The sequence below is a fragment of the Lissotriton helveticus genome, chromosome 4_1, assembly GCF_964261635.1.
Source record: "Lissotriton helveticus chromosome 4_1, aLisHel1.1, whole genome shotgun sequence".
Lineage (NCBI taxonomy): Eukaryota > Metazoa > Chordata > Amphibia > Caudata > Salamandridae > Lissotriton > Lissotriton helveticus.
Window position 1 is genome coordinate 1,634,608,502 of NC_136063.1, and position 17,324 is coordinate 1,634,625,825.

Genomic DNA, 17,324 nt, shown 5'->3' on the forward strand with positions numbered 1-17,324 from the left:
ACTTCTTGAAGGTTAGTTAAAAATGCTGTTGTCATTGAGGTCCTTTCTTTGATTTGACCATCAGATATTTCAATTGTTAAAACTTGAAGTCTGGACTAAAGGATTACTCTTAAGACCATTTGCTTCATACTCAAAAGCTGTCTTGGTTGCAGGTCAGAGTTTAAAATATCTTTTGCAAAATTGAATTAAAAAATGCAAGGGAGCCTCTGGAGTAAGAGTTTTGCAGACCTGATGGCTCTCGTCGACTCAATTTATTTTTGCTTTTTGGGAGTGTATGTTGTTTGTACAATGTGGAGTCCTGGCATGCCTTCGCATTCAACACATGCCTCTCAGGACTTCCTTCATGCTGTGAATTTTTGTTTTTTTCATTATGACATAGTGCCAAAGTCTGGTGCAGGAGCATTTCTATCCAGGTTGTGCAAATTGTTGGAGATGCATTTCACTGATTATTCTCCTTAAACATGCTATAAACAGGATACCTCCTTCTGTGCTCATTAAAGAGGTGGCTGCAGAAGGAATCTGTGGTCCAGTGAGTCCAGTTGAGGTTTTTCGCACTGTGCTGCTCATAATTCCCTAGCATCCACTGACTAAGGGGGCAGTGTTTGACAACTGTGGGACCTTTGGTAACTGCTGAATGCACTGCAGCTTTTTTAAAGCAATGATTAGTGTACGACTCGAGAGACATTTAGTAACAGCATAAGATAAATATTTTTACTGCTGAAAGTATTTGTTCTGAATTGAATCAAGAAGTTGTTTTAATTTAGAGACCTCTGATAACAATATGTTCGAGGCATGTGGGCTGCTGAATTCATATCTATGCAAAGAATAGGAGGGGTTTGGCCCTGTGGGAAAGAGGGTAGGTAGGGCCTATTTGAATGCCAAAAAGGAGGGGGTTACCTATGCCTCTTGTAGAAACACATTAATATAAAGCAAAAGAGAGAACCACATCAGTTGGTTAACTCAGACATGTGATTTATGTCATTTACTTTCAAGTTATTTTTTGTTTTGATTATTTTAGGAAAACAAGGAAAGATACATAGTCAACTTTACATAGAGCAAAACAAGTTTTTACAGGGAAAAGCAAAAAGACATTTTCATACAGTCAATAAATTAGAACAAGTGCAGTTGTGCAATCAAATTATAACAGTGATAAGCAATTAATTTGGAACATGTGAGAAGAAAACAGTATCATGAAGGTGTGTTTGACACAATATAAATAAAGATGAGTTTTAAATCGTATTCATAAAAATCCAATATCCTGTTGCTATATCATTGCAGAAGCACTTTTTATATAGGCACAGGATTGGGAACCAAAAGTGAATTTGGACAAGCGCAATAATTTATTGCCGACGCGTTTTGAATCCTGATGTGTAAGTCATTGGATTCTCATCAGGGCGTGGAAAATTATCCGCAGATACTGTTTGGGAAAAAGAGAGGGATGATTTTAAAGTGATGGGTCTTGTAAATACGTACAATTAGCTTTGTCCCAATAGATGCGAGGATATAACATACCTCATATGACCAATAGTTTAAGTCAATGCGTCATTTTAGAGACCAGTCATCATGCAACGTGGATGCCAGCCTGCAAGGGAGCAACATCATAGGAATGATCAGTATATGACCAGGGGCTTGCACTACTGTAACTAGTGATTGTGTTTTGGCAGAAAATTACCTTCGAGTCTGGTGCGTCCGCACAGAGATCGAGGTGAAGGCAAAATGGTTTCAATCCCAAAATTATGTCCCTCAAGCGATCTGAAAACGAGAATGGAATCGTGTTTTTAGCCACTACTTATTGTTTGAATCACTATCCAAGCCTGGGAAGTAAAAAGCAGGGTTTCTTACTTGGGTCGCGGTTGTCTGCGACGGGGAAGTGGTGACCGTCAGTTGTCCATTGGTTTGGGCCCCCGGTGTGTGATGTTCAGAAATGGGTTGAGGGCAGAGCTAGTTGCTGGATACCGGAGTGAATCCTGAAAGTAACAGTGGCAGGATTACCGGAAAAATTCCTGTTGCGGACTAGCGCGTAAAAGTGCGCCAGCAAGAAAGCATGTCTTACCGTGCGTCCTTGATTTGCCACGGTGTCTAACCAATTTCGAATCAGGAAGGGCGGAACGCTTCCGCGAGTAGAATCTGAACATCCACCAGGAGGTCACATGATACCACTAACCAACCCAGTTGTTTGGGAGCTTAGCAAGTAGCGCTCAGGATTGTGGGACTGGTAGTTTGTATGCAACGTGCAAATTCTAAAGAAGGCGGTGAAGCCGTTTATATCCTGTTGACTTCACTCAATACATTAAGCCCCTTATTTACACTGTTGAATTTCATGATGAGGTACGCCTCTTTGCGTAAGAGTGCGGCCTCAATGTCTTGAGAGCAATGTTTGGGGTCTATCCATGTGAGTACTGTCCATTTGAAATCACCTTCCCCATGGTTATTAGTCATGAAGTGTTCTACCATGGGTGCAGAGGAGACTTTTTTCTTTATCCTGGAGCGGTGTTGCGTGATCCGAACATTAACTGATTGGCTCGTTTTTCCTATGTATACTCTGTCGCAGGGACATACCACGGCGTAGATGACATTCTTAGTCCTACAATTTGTGAACATTTCATGTTTCCATCTGACCCCGTCATGGTCAAATGTGTTACCTTCCAAGGTGGTCGAACACGATACACAATTGCCACACTTGTGATGCCCGCTAACTGGTTTTAAGTTCCACTGCGTTATCAAGTCGCTTTTTTGTTTAGGAATGAAGCTGTCAGCCCTAATCAGGTGTTGCCCAATGCTCTTATTTTTGCGCATGGCGAAAATGGGTTTCCTTAGAGGTTGTTCCAAATCTTCCAGTAAATGCCAATTCTTCAGAATGATGCGTTTGAAATGATTTGTGTGTGATCCAAAAGTCGTGACACACACCAATTCATTCGATTCATTTTTTTCTTTTTTGAAGAAGAAGATTCTCCCGCGGGATGAATCTGCCCCGTTTTTTTGAATGCTTAAGGAGTTTTTTGGGGTAACCCCTTCTCGCCATTTCATCGCAAAAATTAGTTGCATGTTGTTCAAAATCTGCCATGTCTGTGCAGTTTCTCCTTATTCTTAACATCTGCCCAAAAGGGAGATTTTCTTTCAAGCATTGTGGATGCGAGCTTTTGAAATGGAGGATGGTATTCCTATCTGTGGTTTTTTTGTGCAGGGTAGTTGTAAGGATGTCATCGCTGACGCCTACTGTGATGTCCAAGAAAGTCATTTTGCTTTTGCTGGATTCGATAGAGAAACTGATGTCTCTGTGTCGCGAATTAAGCCAATTGTAGAAGTGATCAAGTTCGGTCTGGCTCCCCTGCCACAGGAGCCAGACGTCGTCAATGTATCTAAGCCATTGACTTATGTGGCCAGCAAATGGATTGTTATTGTATATGAACCTCTGTTCATATTGTGCCATATAAAGTACCGCCATCTCAGGTGCGTATGGGCAACCCATGGCGATGCCCTTTATTTGAACAAAAAACGCATTTTCAAACTTGAAATAGTTGCTGCGTAACGTAACTTCAGCTAATGATAGAATGAATGAATGAAGTGGGGACTCTGTGCGGTCTTTCACGTTGATCAAGATATATTTCTAGGACCTGCGAGAAGGGGTTACCCCAAAAAACTCCTTAAGCATTCAAAAAAACGGGCCAGATTAATCCCGCGGGAGAATCTTCTTCAAAAAAATGAATCGAATGAATTGGTGTGTGTCACGACTTTTGGATCACACACAAATCATTTCAAACGCATCATTCTGAAGAATTGGCATTTACTGGAAGATTTGGAACAACCTCTAAGGAAACCCATTTTCGCCATGCGCAAAAATAAGAGCATTGGGCAACACCTGATTAGGGCTGACAGCTTCATTCCTAAACAAAAAAGCGACTTGATAACGCAGTGGAACTTAAAACCAGTTAGCGGGCATCACAAGTGTGGCAATTGTGTATCGTGTTCGACCACCTTGGAAGGTAACACATTTGACCATGACGGGGTCAGATGGAAACATGAAATGTTCACAAATTGTAGGACTAAGAATGTCATCTACGCCGTGGTATGTCCCTGCGACAGAGTATACATAGGAAAAACGAGCCAATCAGTTAATGTTCGGATCACGCAACACCGCTCCAGGATAAAGAAAAAAGTCTCCTCTGCACCCATGGTAGAACACTTCATGACTAATAACCATGGGGAAGGTGATTTCAAATGGACAGTACTCACATGGATAGACCCCAAACATTGCTCTCAAGACATTGAGGCCGCACTCTTACGCAAAGAGGCGTACCTCATCATGAAATTCAACAGTGTAAATAAGGGGCTTAATGTATTGAGTGAAGTCAACAGGATATAAACGGCTTCACCGCCTTCTTTAGAATTTGCACGTTGCATACAAACTACCAGTCCCACAATCCTGAGCTCTACTTGCCAAGCCCCCAAACAACTGGTTTGGTTAGTGGTATCATGTGACCTCCTGGTGGATGTTCAGATTCTACTCGCGGAAGCGTTCCGCCCTTCCTGATTCGAAATTGGTTAGACACCGTGGCAAATCAAGGACGCACGGTAAGACATGCTTTCTTGCTGGCGCACTTTTACGCGCTAGTCCGCAACAGGAATTTTTCCGGTAATCCTGCCACTGTTACTTTCAGGATTCACTCCGGTATCCAGCAACTAGCTCTGCCCTCAACCCATTTCTGAACATCACACACCGGGGGCCCAAACCAATGGACAACTGACGGTCACCACTTCCCCGTCGCAGACAACCGCGACCCAAGTAAGAAACCCTGCTTTTTACTTCCCAGGCTTGGATAGTGATTCAAACAATAAGTAGTGGCTAAAAACACGATTCCATTCTCGTTTTCAGATCGCTTGAGGGACATAATTTTGGGATTGAAACCATTTTGCCTTCACCTCGATCTCTGTGCGGACGCACCAGACTCGAAGGTAATTTTCTGCCAAAACACAATCACTAGTTACAGTAGTGCAAGCCCCTGGTCATATACTGATCATTCCTATGATGTTGCTCCCTTGCAGGCTGGCATCCACGTTGCATGATGACTGGTCTCTAAAATGACGCATTGACTTAAACTATTGGTCATATGAGGTATGTTATATCCTCGCATCTATTGGGACAAAGCTAATTGTACGTATTTACAAGACCCATCACTTTAAAATCATCCCTCTCTTTTTCCCAAACAGTATCTGCGGATAATTTTCCACGCCCTGATGAGAATCCAATGACTTACACATCAGGATTCGAAACGCGTCGGCAATAAATTATTGCGCTTGTCCAAATTCACTTTTGGTTCCCAATCCTGTGCCTATATAAAAAGTGCTTCTGCAATGATATGGCAACAGGATATTGGATTTTTATGAATAAGATTTAAAACTCATCTTTATTTATATTGTGTCAAACACACCTTCATGATACTGTTTTCTTCTCACATGTTCCAAATTAATTGCTTATCACTGTTATAATTTGATTGCACAACTGCACTTGTTCTAATTTATTGACTGTATGAAAATGTCTTTTTGCTTTTCCCTGTAAAAACTTGTTTTGCTCTATGTAAAGTTGACTATGTATCTTTCCTTGTTTTCCTAAAATAATCAAAACAAAAAATAACTTGAAAGTAAATGACATAAATCACATGTCTGAGTTAACCAACTGATGTGGTTCTCTCTTTTGCTTTATATTAATGTGTTTCTACAAGAGGCATAGGTAACCCCCTCCTTTTTGGAATTCATATCTATAGCATAGATCGCCGCCTAGTGTTGGGTCTGGATGATTGCACATTGTTGTCCTGGAAGAGTCTTCGAAGTATCACGAGATAGGTGGCTCCTCCCCTGGACTACAGTGCGCATGGGCATCGACTCCATCCCCAGATTGTTTTTTTCCGCCATTGGGTTCGGATATATATTCGTTATCTCCAGTTCGGATTCGATATAGACTTTTCTTAAGGCCTGAAGGCCTTTTCCTATACCGTCGGTATTGTTTTGCGCTCGGTCCCAGCTCTCTTCCGGCTCAGTTCCCGAGTCGGACATCCCAAGGAGTCGCGTGGCTCTTCGGTGCTCCAGGCCCAGTCAACGCAACAAGACTTGAAACGACACATCATGGAACGGAGCCCGTTCAAGAAATGTCCCGTGTGTGGATCGAAGTATCCCCACATCGACGTCCACCCAGTGTGCAACAAGTGCCTGTCGCCAGACCACGATGAAGCCAACTGTATGGCTTGTTCCCGGTTTCGATCGAAGAAGACGATTCGACTTCGGCGCGTGGCGCGCCTGGAGGCCCAGCAGTCGGCCCCGGCTTGGTGGACATCTTCGAGAGAGGAGAAGCAGACGACCAAGAAGTTCATCTGCAGATTTCACCTCCAGTGGAGGAGATCGACTACGACGCGGATGTCGAAGCGCTCGATGCAGAAGAAGTCGTCGACGAGGTAGGAGACGACAATAAGGCCTATGGGGCCATGGAAGATAGCTCAGGCGAAGAGCTGTGCCCCGTTCGAACAATCACTAAGGCTCAGGTCGCGGGATCGCCACACGGCCTTACCCAAGACCTTGCACCCAGATCCACGGCCTCGCCTACGGGCCCGGCTACGGACACTTCTGCGGAGCCGCCGGTGGTCAAAACGAAACCGAAAGTGAAACCCTCGGTGTCGACGAAACTAAAAGTGATGGAGACGCAGACGAAACAGAAGACGTCTGTCCCTCTGGCCGCCTCCTCGTCTTTCGATATGTCGGGGCAGCCGAAGCCGAAGAAGGCTGTCGATCCGGTGAAGTCGACCAAGGGCGTCGAGCCAAAGTCAGTCAAGGGCGTCGATCCAAACTCGATCAAGGGCGTCGAGCTGAAGACTGGGGCCCCAACCCCGGGAGTCAAGGCTGCCGACCCGAAGTCGTCGGCGCCAACAGCCGTCGGCGCGGAAGGAGGACACGGCGCACCTAAGAAAGCTGCTCCTGTACCTCGGCCGGAGAAAGCCAAGACATTGACGCTCGAGTCTTCACACGCTGGTGGACCGAGGACGTCTGTCGGGTCGATGAAACCGTCCGCTTCCTTTACGAAGCAGGTGTCGGACTCACTGCAACGCATCAAGAACAAGGCTTCCACGGTCGATCCGAAGGATGCTTCCACCCCGAAGCAGGCTGCCAAAACGCCAAAGTCTTCGACGCCTCTCCTGTTTACGTTGCCGCCGAAGGTGGCACCGAAGGCCTTCGCACCAAGGTCGGTCGCCAACGCGCCTGTGCAAGGGTCTGCAGGGTCGAAGCCTTCTCCGCAGCTTGGGAGCTTGAAGCATCGACAACCCTTGATGGAGGAGCAGTCGGAACGCTTTATCGACGCCGACACCGGTAAACTTACCCTCTACAAGAGAAAGATCACGGCGACTCAGCCTTTGGAGTCCTACACCATTCCTTTGAAGCGCAAGAAGCCTTCTACGGATTCCCCGGTTCTGGTTGAGCCACTTGCTCCACAGACTCAAAGAGTTGCTACACCCTCACCCACTTATTTAGATGTGGAGGCTGGGGAAGGTGATGACGAAGAGTATAACTTTCCTGACAACACTGATCCTGAGGATCACCAGGACTCTTGGGTAGCTGCAGGGGACCCAGAAGATCCGCAAACTGCCCCGGACACTCAGGTGTACAATGTCAAAACATCTCCTACTGAGGATTCTGCGGCATTTAATGCTCTCATTGAGAGGGCGACTAAAAACCACGACGTCCAGCTGCACGCTGACCCAGTGGACGTGGACTTCCTTTTTGATACCTTTTCCACGGCAGAAAAGACTGTCAAAACTCTCCCAATGTTGAAAGGGGTTCTCAAACATGCAGCAGACATCTTTAAAGAACCCACACGTGCCAGGGTGGTCAACCCTAGAATTGAAAAAATATATAAGCCGGCACCTGGCGACCCTACCTACATCAAGGGCCAGTTGCCATTGGACTCTCTGGTCGTTTCTAATGCCCGGAAGAGGGCGAATTCGCAAACCACTGGTGATGCTCATCCCCCAGACAAGGAATCTAAAGTGCTAGAGGCATCAGGGAAGAGGGTGGCGGCTCAAGCAGCCAATATCTGGCGTATCTCAAACACTCAGGCACTCTTGGCCAGATATGACAGGGCGCACTATGACACACTAGAGACCCTGTTACAACATCTACCCGATCAGTATAAAGAGGCGGCGGAAATGCTCATTCAGGAAGGGAAGCGCATCTCCAACGCTTCTATTAAATGTGCACTGGACGTGGCGGACACCGCGGCCAGGGCCATTAACACCAGTGTGATGTTGAGACGTCAGGCATGGCTCAGAATCTCCGGTTTCAAGCCAGAGATACAAACCACCATCCTCAATCAGCCGGTCAACCCTGATAGGTTTTTTGGTCCTGAGGTGGATACCACACTGGAAAAAATAAAGAAGGATACCGAGACTGCAAAGTCCATGGGAGCTCTCCAGTCCCAACAGTTTCGGGGCAGTACTTTTCGTCGCTCAGGCAATAGAGGTGTTTCCAGAGGCCAGATGTCCCAGCAAACACAATACCCTAAAGGTGGGGCGCAGTCCTCTTACACCAAGCAGAGTAGAGGTGGCTATTGGGGCAACAGTGCCAAGGGCAGAGGCCGTGGAAATAACAACTCCCGTTCCTCCGCCACCACCAAACAGTGACGCCCTGCCACTGCCCCCCGACCACACAACACCTGTCTGGGGGAGACTCCAGCAGTTCCTGCCAGTCTGGAAATCCATCACCACAGACAGGTAGGTCAGGAAACTTATCCAGTTCGGTTATTGTCTGGAGTTAACATCCACTCCACCCAACATGCCACCAAAACACCGTCCTATGTCCACAGAGCATTTGCACTTATTGCAGCAGGAGGTACTTGTCATGCTGCAAAAAGGGGCAATAGAGCTCGTGCCGGTGGAAGAAGAAGGCACAGGAGTGTATTCCCTGTACTTCTTAATCCCGAAGAAGGACGGGTCCCTCAGACCCATACTGGACCTCAGGCCCCTAAACCAGTTATTCTCTCGGAACACTTTCACATGCTGACGCTGCAGCAAGTTCTTCCGTTGCTCAACCAGAGAGACTTCCTCGCAACCTTGGATCTCAAGGATGCATACTTTCACATTCCACTACATCCATCACACAGAAAATATCTCAGATTCACAATTCAGGGTCGGCATTATCAGTTCAAGGTACTCCCTTTCGGAGTGATCACGGCGCCCAGGGTGTTCACAAAATGCCTAGCGACAGTGGCTGCGCACCTCAGGAGGCAGAACGTTCACGTTTACCCTTATCTGGACGACTGGCTTGTCCAAGCAAAGTCGGCCCAGCTGTGCGCCGCCAACATGTCCCACACCATTCACCTTCTTCACAGTCTGGGATTCTCACTAAATTATCCCAAATCGCACCTTCAGCCAGCCCATGTGCGGCAGTATCTGGGCGCGACGATAGATACTCTGGCGGCCCCGGCTCTGCCCGCTTCTGTAAGGATCGACAGCATTCAGTCGCTCATCCAGAAGTTCAGAGCGCAACACTCGCTTCCAGCAAGAGTGTTCATGCAGTTGATAGGCATGATGGCCTCCTGCATCTTCATAGTCCCGCACGCGAGGATGCATATGCGTCCGCTTCAGGAGTGCTTGGCACGCCAGTGGAATCAGGCTCACGGACATTTAAAGAACCTAGTGTTGGTGACCGGTCGGGCATACAACTCTCTGCATTGGTGGAATCCACACAACCTTTGCAAGGGCCGACCGTTCCAGGAGCCTGTGCCACAACTTATCCTGACGTCGGACGCATCTCTCCAGGGTTGGGGAGCTCATGTACTCCACTACACAGTGCAGGGACTATGGACGACGCAGCAAAAGAAGATGCACATCAACTACCTAGAACTGCTGGCAATCTTCATGGCGATGAAGACATTCAAACTACATCTGTGCAACAAAGTCGTGTTGATCCGGACGGACAACATGACAGCCATGTACTACATTCAGAAGCAGGGTGGTACGCACTCTCCACAATTGTCTCATCTGGCTCAGAGCATGTGGAAGTGGGCCATTCAGAGGAACATCTTCCTCATGGCGGAACACCTCCCGGGCAAGGACAATCAGATGGCGGATCTGCTCAGCAGGTACAGCCACCAAATGCACGAGTGGGAGATACATCCATCAGTACTCCACCCGTACTTCCAGCAGTGGGGTCATCCAGAGATAGACCTGTTTGCCACAAGGGAAAACGCAAAATGCCAACACTTTGCCGCCAGGTTCCCTCACCCACAGTCGCAGGGCAATGCGATATGGATGAACTGGTCAGGCAGATTTGCGTACGCTTTTCCCCCAGCACCTCTCATACCGCTGATGGCACGAAAGCTAAAGCAACACTCGAGGACACTCATCCTGGTTGCTCCAACGTGGGCACGCCAACCATGGTACACCACGTTTCTAGACCTCTCCGTGGTACCGCATCAAAGGCTGCGCCTCACGCCCAGACTTTTGACGCAGAGCCATGGCGACATTCAGCACCCAGACCCGCAACAGCTCAACCTGGCGATCTGGCTCCTGAAGTCTTAGAATTTGGCTACCTTAACTTACCTCCCGAATGCATGAATATCATACGGGAGGCAAGGAAGCCCACCACCAGAGCCGGCTATGCAGCAAAATGGAAGCGGTTTGTCATTTACTGTACGGAACACAACATCAACCCGCTAGATGCATCCACTCACAACATCATCTGTTATTTGTTACATCTTTACAAATGCAAGCTGGCATATGCTTCCATTCGGATACACTTATCCGCCATAGCAGCTTATCTCCAAAACAGGCAGCATCTCTCCGTTTTCAGAGTGCCTGCCATTAAAGCCTTCCTAGAAGGACTAAAACGAGTCATCCCTCCCAGGACCCCGCCAGCTCCTGTATGGAACCTTAATGTGGTCCTCACCAGGCTGATGGGCCCACCTTTTGAGCCTCTGCATTCATGCGAGGTTCAGTTTTTAACATGGAAAGTGGCTTTTCTAATAGCCATTACGTCTCTGCGACGTGTTAGTGAGCTCCAGGCGCTCATTGTACAAGAGCCATTCATACAAATTCACTCGAACAGGGTGGTGCTGCGCACTAACCCTAAATTTCTTCCTAAGGTGGTTTCACAGTTCCATGTCAATCAGACCATTGAACTGCCCGCGTTCTTTCAAAACCCAGAGACAGTAGCCGAAAGAATGCTCCACACTCTTGACGTCAAACGAGCTTTGATGTACTACATCGATAGAACCAAAGATTTTAGGAAGACACAACAACTCTTTGTTGCCTTTTCGGCCCAGCACAAAGGCAACCCCATTTCCAAAGCAGGTATAGCCAGGTGGATCGTTAAGTGTATTCAAATCTGCTATCACAAGGCTAAGCGCACTTTAACGGTCCCCCCCAGAGCCCACTCCACCCGCAAGTTGGGGGCCTCCATGGCTTTCCTTGGTAATATCCCTTTGGAAGACATTTGTAGAGCAGCCACATGGTCTACACCACACACATTTACTAAACACTACTGTGTAGATGTGCACTCCAAGCAGCTGTAGGGCAGGCTGTTCTTAAGACACTTTTTCAAACTTCTGCAGCTGGCACAGGCGGCCGCCATTAATGGAGGGACAGCTATTTATTCTATGCTATAGATATGAATTCAGCAGCCCACATGCCTCGAACTGAATATGCTACTTACCAGTATGCATCTGTTCTTGGCATGTAGGGCTGCTGACATTCATATCGCCCGCCCTCCTCCCCGGCGCCTGTAGCAGCTGCAGAATTCAAACTTACTCTTAGCATGGTCATCGCTCACACTGTTACTCCATCTTCGCCACAATGGCTAAAAACAATCTGGGGATGGGGTCGATGCCCATGCGCACTGTAGTCCAGGGGAGGAGCCACCTATCTCGTGATACTTCGAAGACTCTTCCAGGACAACAATGTGCAATCATCCGGACCCAACACTAGGCGGCGATCTATGCTATAGATATGAATGTCAGCAGCCCTACATGCCAAGAACAGATGCATACTGGTAAGTAGCATATTCAGTTAGGAAGATCTTTTATACATAAACACACCCTTAACTGAAAAGTCTGTATACCTCTTTGCAGCCATGAGCCCAGTAAATGTTGGTGACATCTACCTGGACAGAGGCATAGTTTCTGTCACGTCACCTTCAGCAGTCAATAATTTTCGTTAGTAAAGGGAATTAAAACAACTCTCTTACTGTTGTTTGCATCTGTGTGATCTTGACACATTGGCCATAGGTATGAATCTTTATTTCCACACGAGCTACTAGGCCAGGCTTATCTTAACCTAACTTACTCTTGAACAAGAAAGTTGTTCGGATGATCAGTTTCATTATAATATGTTTTATTTTAAACATGACATATCTTAGACTAGAGCCATTACACAGGTTCATCAACTGTGATTTCAGCCCACCCAAGACGAAGTTTGCAACATATGCCATTTTCAGTGTACCCTGTAACAAGAATATAACCCATAACAATACCTCACATCCCATTTATTCATTAAAGAACACTGACAAAAAGAACTCCAAGAAAACTGTCAATTGAACAGTAACATTGCATGTGATCTCTGTTACTGTGTTGTAGCCTGATATGGTCTAAATATCTTCTATAGTTTCATAGGCATTCAGTCTCTACTAGGGTCAAAGCTAACCGGGTCACTTATGGGCAGCCTTCCTCTAATCATCCTGAGTCAGATTAGCATCCATCAGGTCAACTACCAAGTATTTATTTCACGTAGACCCATCATTTAAAGTTGGCATACTCTTTATGTACAGCTCCTGTTGGTGTCGAACACTTGATCCCAGAGACCACAGTCCCATTGACGATCAGAAAAATGTTGGTCAGACCAAGACTGATTTACATGCGGCTGGGTCCAAATTGAGGTGGCATGATGGGTAAAAGAACGATGGGTTGGAATGCTATCCCAAGTGATTTCCAATTGTTAGCCTTATTACAAACATTCCCAAAAATCGCCTTTTGTGTGTTTGATTTAAAGCCGGACATGGCCAGGCTATGTCCAGGTGTAGGTCACAATGCTCACTGTGCCACTGGAACCAAGTTACACCAGACTGAAGAGCTCCAATCCGGGTTTGACTGGTTTTGGGTTGTTTAATCAACGATGCCACCAACAGAAGCACTGGATCAACCCCCTGACAGGTCTGCTTATTTGTTCTGCTACAGAATGCTATCAACCTCCTACACAGAAGAACCAATGGCACATTGACAACACCAAGCCTGTTTGATCTATTACATCCACCCCTTCCTGTAGAGTTCCACTATGGTCAGATCTTGCTCATGTACTCAATTCTTTTAAAACCACTTTTTCTTTTTGATAACCAATTTTATTGATTTTATGAGAGAAAACAAAGATCTGCAGTATGTGCAGATAACAGCGCATATCAAAAACATGGTGTCCTTACAACATCGAGTATGACCCTGAAAGTTAAAGAAAAGGCAGGGTAACACCGACCACACCTCACGGTTGTACAATAGTAGCTTCAATCTTCTATCACCCCCACCCTTTTGCCCCACATTTCGAGATATTTCCTCAGGCAACCCCATGCCTCATATAAGGGCCTTTTCCTGCGCAGTGCACCAATCCTCCCCCTGCCCCATCCAGTCATGGTGGGAGCCGCGAGTTCAGCCAGGCTGCAGCAATGTCTTTCTTGGCCACCATCATGACCGTATTCAAAACGAGTTTGTCAGCTCTGGAGCCGTCTATCCCCTGGGTGATTCCCAGGAGCACATTTGTTGGGTTTGAGAGGAACTCCCCATCCCAGGACCTCAGTAAGCTCCCTACCACTGATTCCCAATAGCACGTGACTACGGAGCAAAGACATACAATGGGATACAAGTCAGTTAGTGGATGGTTGCAGCGGGGACAAGATGCATCGAGTCTGAGCCCAGCGTGGTGAAGGTGCAGCGATGTGAGATAGGCAGCATGTCGGTAGTATTTTTGAACTAAGCGAAGCTTCACTGAGGCTGCGACCATCTTGGGGGCCATAAGCGCATCTTAAAACCACTTCTTATGAAGATGACTTTCCCCTCTACCTCCGAACACCACCCTCTCTCCCGGAATTCTGAAAGGGTCTCAATAACTGGCTCTTTGACTGATCCCAGCAACAACACAGTGCCTGGATACCCTCAAGGGTGATTAGCTACTCTCTACAAATCCAGACTGATTGATTGATTAGCTCTCACTGGGAACGCTCTTTGCTGTCTGCACGGTGCATCGTTTCCAGTTTTGGGACAGCATGCCCGCTTGGATCCAGACCCCAGCTGAATTTATTAACTTAGCTTTAAATGTGTTATTTTTGTACTTTAAGTCCATGTTATGGACGAAATCCTTGCCCTTGCAATAATTCTAACAGAGCAGGTGAAAAATGATTTAGGACAACCACAGCTCAATATGCAATGCCATAATCCCAACCAAGATTCCATCTCTTGCCAGACTTGCCACTCTGTGCTCTTGAAGACTATTTTCAATATCAAGGCAAAGGATTTCATGGTTCTCGAACATCGAGAGAGGTTCAAGACTGTGTTGCTTCTTGCAGAGATGAGAAGAGGTTGACTGGGCACATTTTCCTCAATATTCCGTTTAAGCTTTCCTGCTGTAGCTCAAGCGCTCTAGGAGCATGCCTGACTGATTGTTATATGTAGTTGCCGTAAGCAACTTTGAGAGCCACCATCCTGCTTGTCTCTGCCAGTGTTGTGTCTCCATGAAGTGTTTTTACTGATGTAGCCCTTTCCCAAATTGGATACTTGTCATTTCTTTTGTTGGTAATGAAGATAGTGCTCTGCAAATCTGGGCATGTTTCTTGTCGAAGTCTACAGTGGCTGATTTGGCCCCAGCCCATATGAGTCAACACCAGACTGTTCAAAGACACAAGGGCTCTCTTTGACATTTTCAGTGGATGTATCTTTTGATCAACAAACATGCCAACAATTCACCTCTTTACAGATATATCTTGTGGATCGTGGAAAATAGCCCAGATGCAGGTCCTTGGGAGGGAGAAACACCTGCAACTAATACTGCAGGAGATATTTCGTAGTTGGTTTAAAGTACTCTGTATAACAGCATATAAAAGTATGACCTCTCAGGTGAAAACCGTGGCATCAGACCCCATACTCATCCTTTCACCTAGGACAAGAAACTTAGTCTACCGGAGCAGGCTGCTTTGACATACATTTTCTCATATGCTTAGCCAGCATCCTCTCAATATCTTTTCGATAGATGGGAACATCTGACATATGTTTTGATTCATTGTGGTTGCCACAAGCATTTACTGTCACAAGGAGAGTTTCTTGAGACACTGGAGTAGGTCGCTCCCATCAATCAATCAATCAATCATTCAGGGTTTTGTGAAGCGCACTACTCACCCGTGAGGTCTCAAGGAGCTGAAGGGGAGGGAGGGCTGGGAGGGAAGTTTAGCAGCTTCGTTGGGGACCTTCGAGTAACCTGGTCTTGAGGTCCTTTCTGAATTGGTGCAGTGTCAGGCTTTGTCGTAGGTTAAGGGGGAGTTCGTTTCAGGTTTTGGCTGCGAGGTAGGGGAATGATCTTTCACTTGCTCTGGTACTGCTCTGGACCTTGCCCTAGCCATGGTGGTTATGGCAAGGTCGACTGAGCTGAGGTTTCTCTTGGGGGTGTATAAGGAGATTCAGTCATTAAGGTATTGGGGTTTGGTGCTGTGGTGTGCTTTGTAGATGTGTGTGAGTAGCTTGAAGGTTATTCTTCTTTCGAAGGGGAGCCAGTGGATGTCGCGGAGGTGTTGGGTGATGTTGTTGTGTCGTGGGATATCAAGGATAAGTCTGGCTGCAGCTTCTGGACCATTTGGAGTTTGCAGAGAGCTTTTTGTTGATTCTAGCGTAGAGGGCATTGCCGTAGTCCAGTCTGCTGGTGATAAGTGCATGGATGATGGGTTTCCTGGAGTCGGGAGGGATACACTTGAACGTCTTGAGAAGCATGCGGAGGGTGTTGAAGCATGCAGCGGATACGGCGTTGGTCTGTCGATTTATGGTGAGTCAACAGTCGAGTATGATACCGAGGTTGCGTGCATGGTCCGTTGGGGAGGGTGGGTTACTGAGGGAGGGGGCCACCAGGTGCCATCCCATGTAAAGGGGGTGGAGCTAAGGAAGAGGACTTGTGCTTTTTCCGAGTTCAGCTTCAGGCAGCTGTTGCTCATCCAGGTTGCGACAGCTTTCCTCCCTTCTTGGAAGTTGTGCCTGTTGATGTCTAGTTGGGGAGAGGATGAGCTCTTATGATAACCAGAGGACTGGAACAATGAAGTGTCCTTCATGAAACGTTTTTTAGGTCAAGTTGAGGCTTTAATGTCTGAAAATCGTCTCCTTCATAAGGAAAAGACCATCAAGATGTTATTCTCACTTCTTGAGATGGCACCCCAGATATGATGCATCTCTGGTTTCTCTGCCAAGAAGGTTCTTCATCTTTGGAGCTTGCTGGAGCATCTGGGCATTTCCCTGGTCACGAACCACCTGGCTTGATCTTTAAACACCAGGGTGGGCAGACTCAGCTGACAGCACCTCACAGATCATTTATGGCTGTTACGCCCCAAGATGGCACATGGGATCTTCCAGCATTGGGGAATCATGGCTAGATCTTTTTGCCACTGCAAGAAAGCGCAGCGTAAAAATTTGTCTGAACTGGAATTTTTAAGGAGGTGGTCTGTCAGAAATGGTTTCCAGCTAGTCTGCTAGACTGTCTCTCCTGCACCTGGTTCTGAACCAGATCAGGAACAACCAGGCCCAAGTGATCCTAGTGGCTCCTGATTGGACCAGGAGAGTTTGGCACCTAGAATCTCTGGGCATGAGTATCTGTCCTCCCCAATCAGGTTACTACTTTGGGCGTATCTCTTGTTGCAGTAACAGAGAATTGTCCTGTACCTGAACTTGAACAAAATACATCTTCATGTGTGGCAATTGAGTGGCAGCATTTAACTGCTTTAGATCTTCCTTCTGAAGCTGTGAACGTCATCCTTGTTGCCAGGTATCCCTCAATAAAGTCTGTGTATGCCAGGCACTGAGCCAAGCTTTTGGCCTGGTGAGCAACCTATAATACGGACCCTTTACAGGCTAAACTGTTGGATGTATTGTTTGTTTTGTCTGAGCTGGCCAGTACTTGCAGTGTGCACCAGTAGAGTTTATCTGTGATCCCTTATAACCTTTTTGTGTTCGCCAGACCAGCTGTCCTTGTTTAAATCACCTGTTTTGATGATGGTTGTAAAAGGTTTGATACACATATTCCCCCCTCTAGCTTTTGTGATGCCACTCTAGCATC

The 17,324-nt window shown here is 46.8% G+C and overlaps 1 protein-coding gene across 2 annotated transcripts in view; it reads left to right on the plus strand.

The window, feature by feature from the left end:
• Nucleotides 1-17,324, plus strand: part of TRANK1 (tetratricopeptide repeat and ankyrin repeat containing 1) — a 1,265,441-nt gene that overhangs the window by 805,415 nt on the left and 442,702 nt on the right. The gene's annotated exons all lie outside the window — the stretch shown is intronic.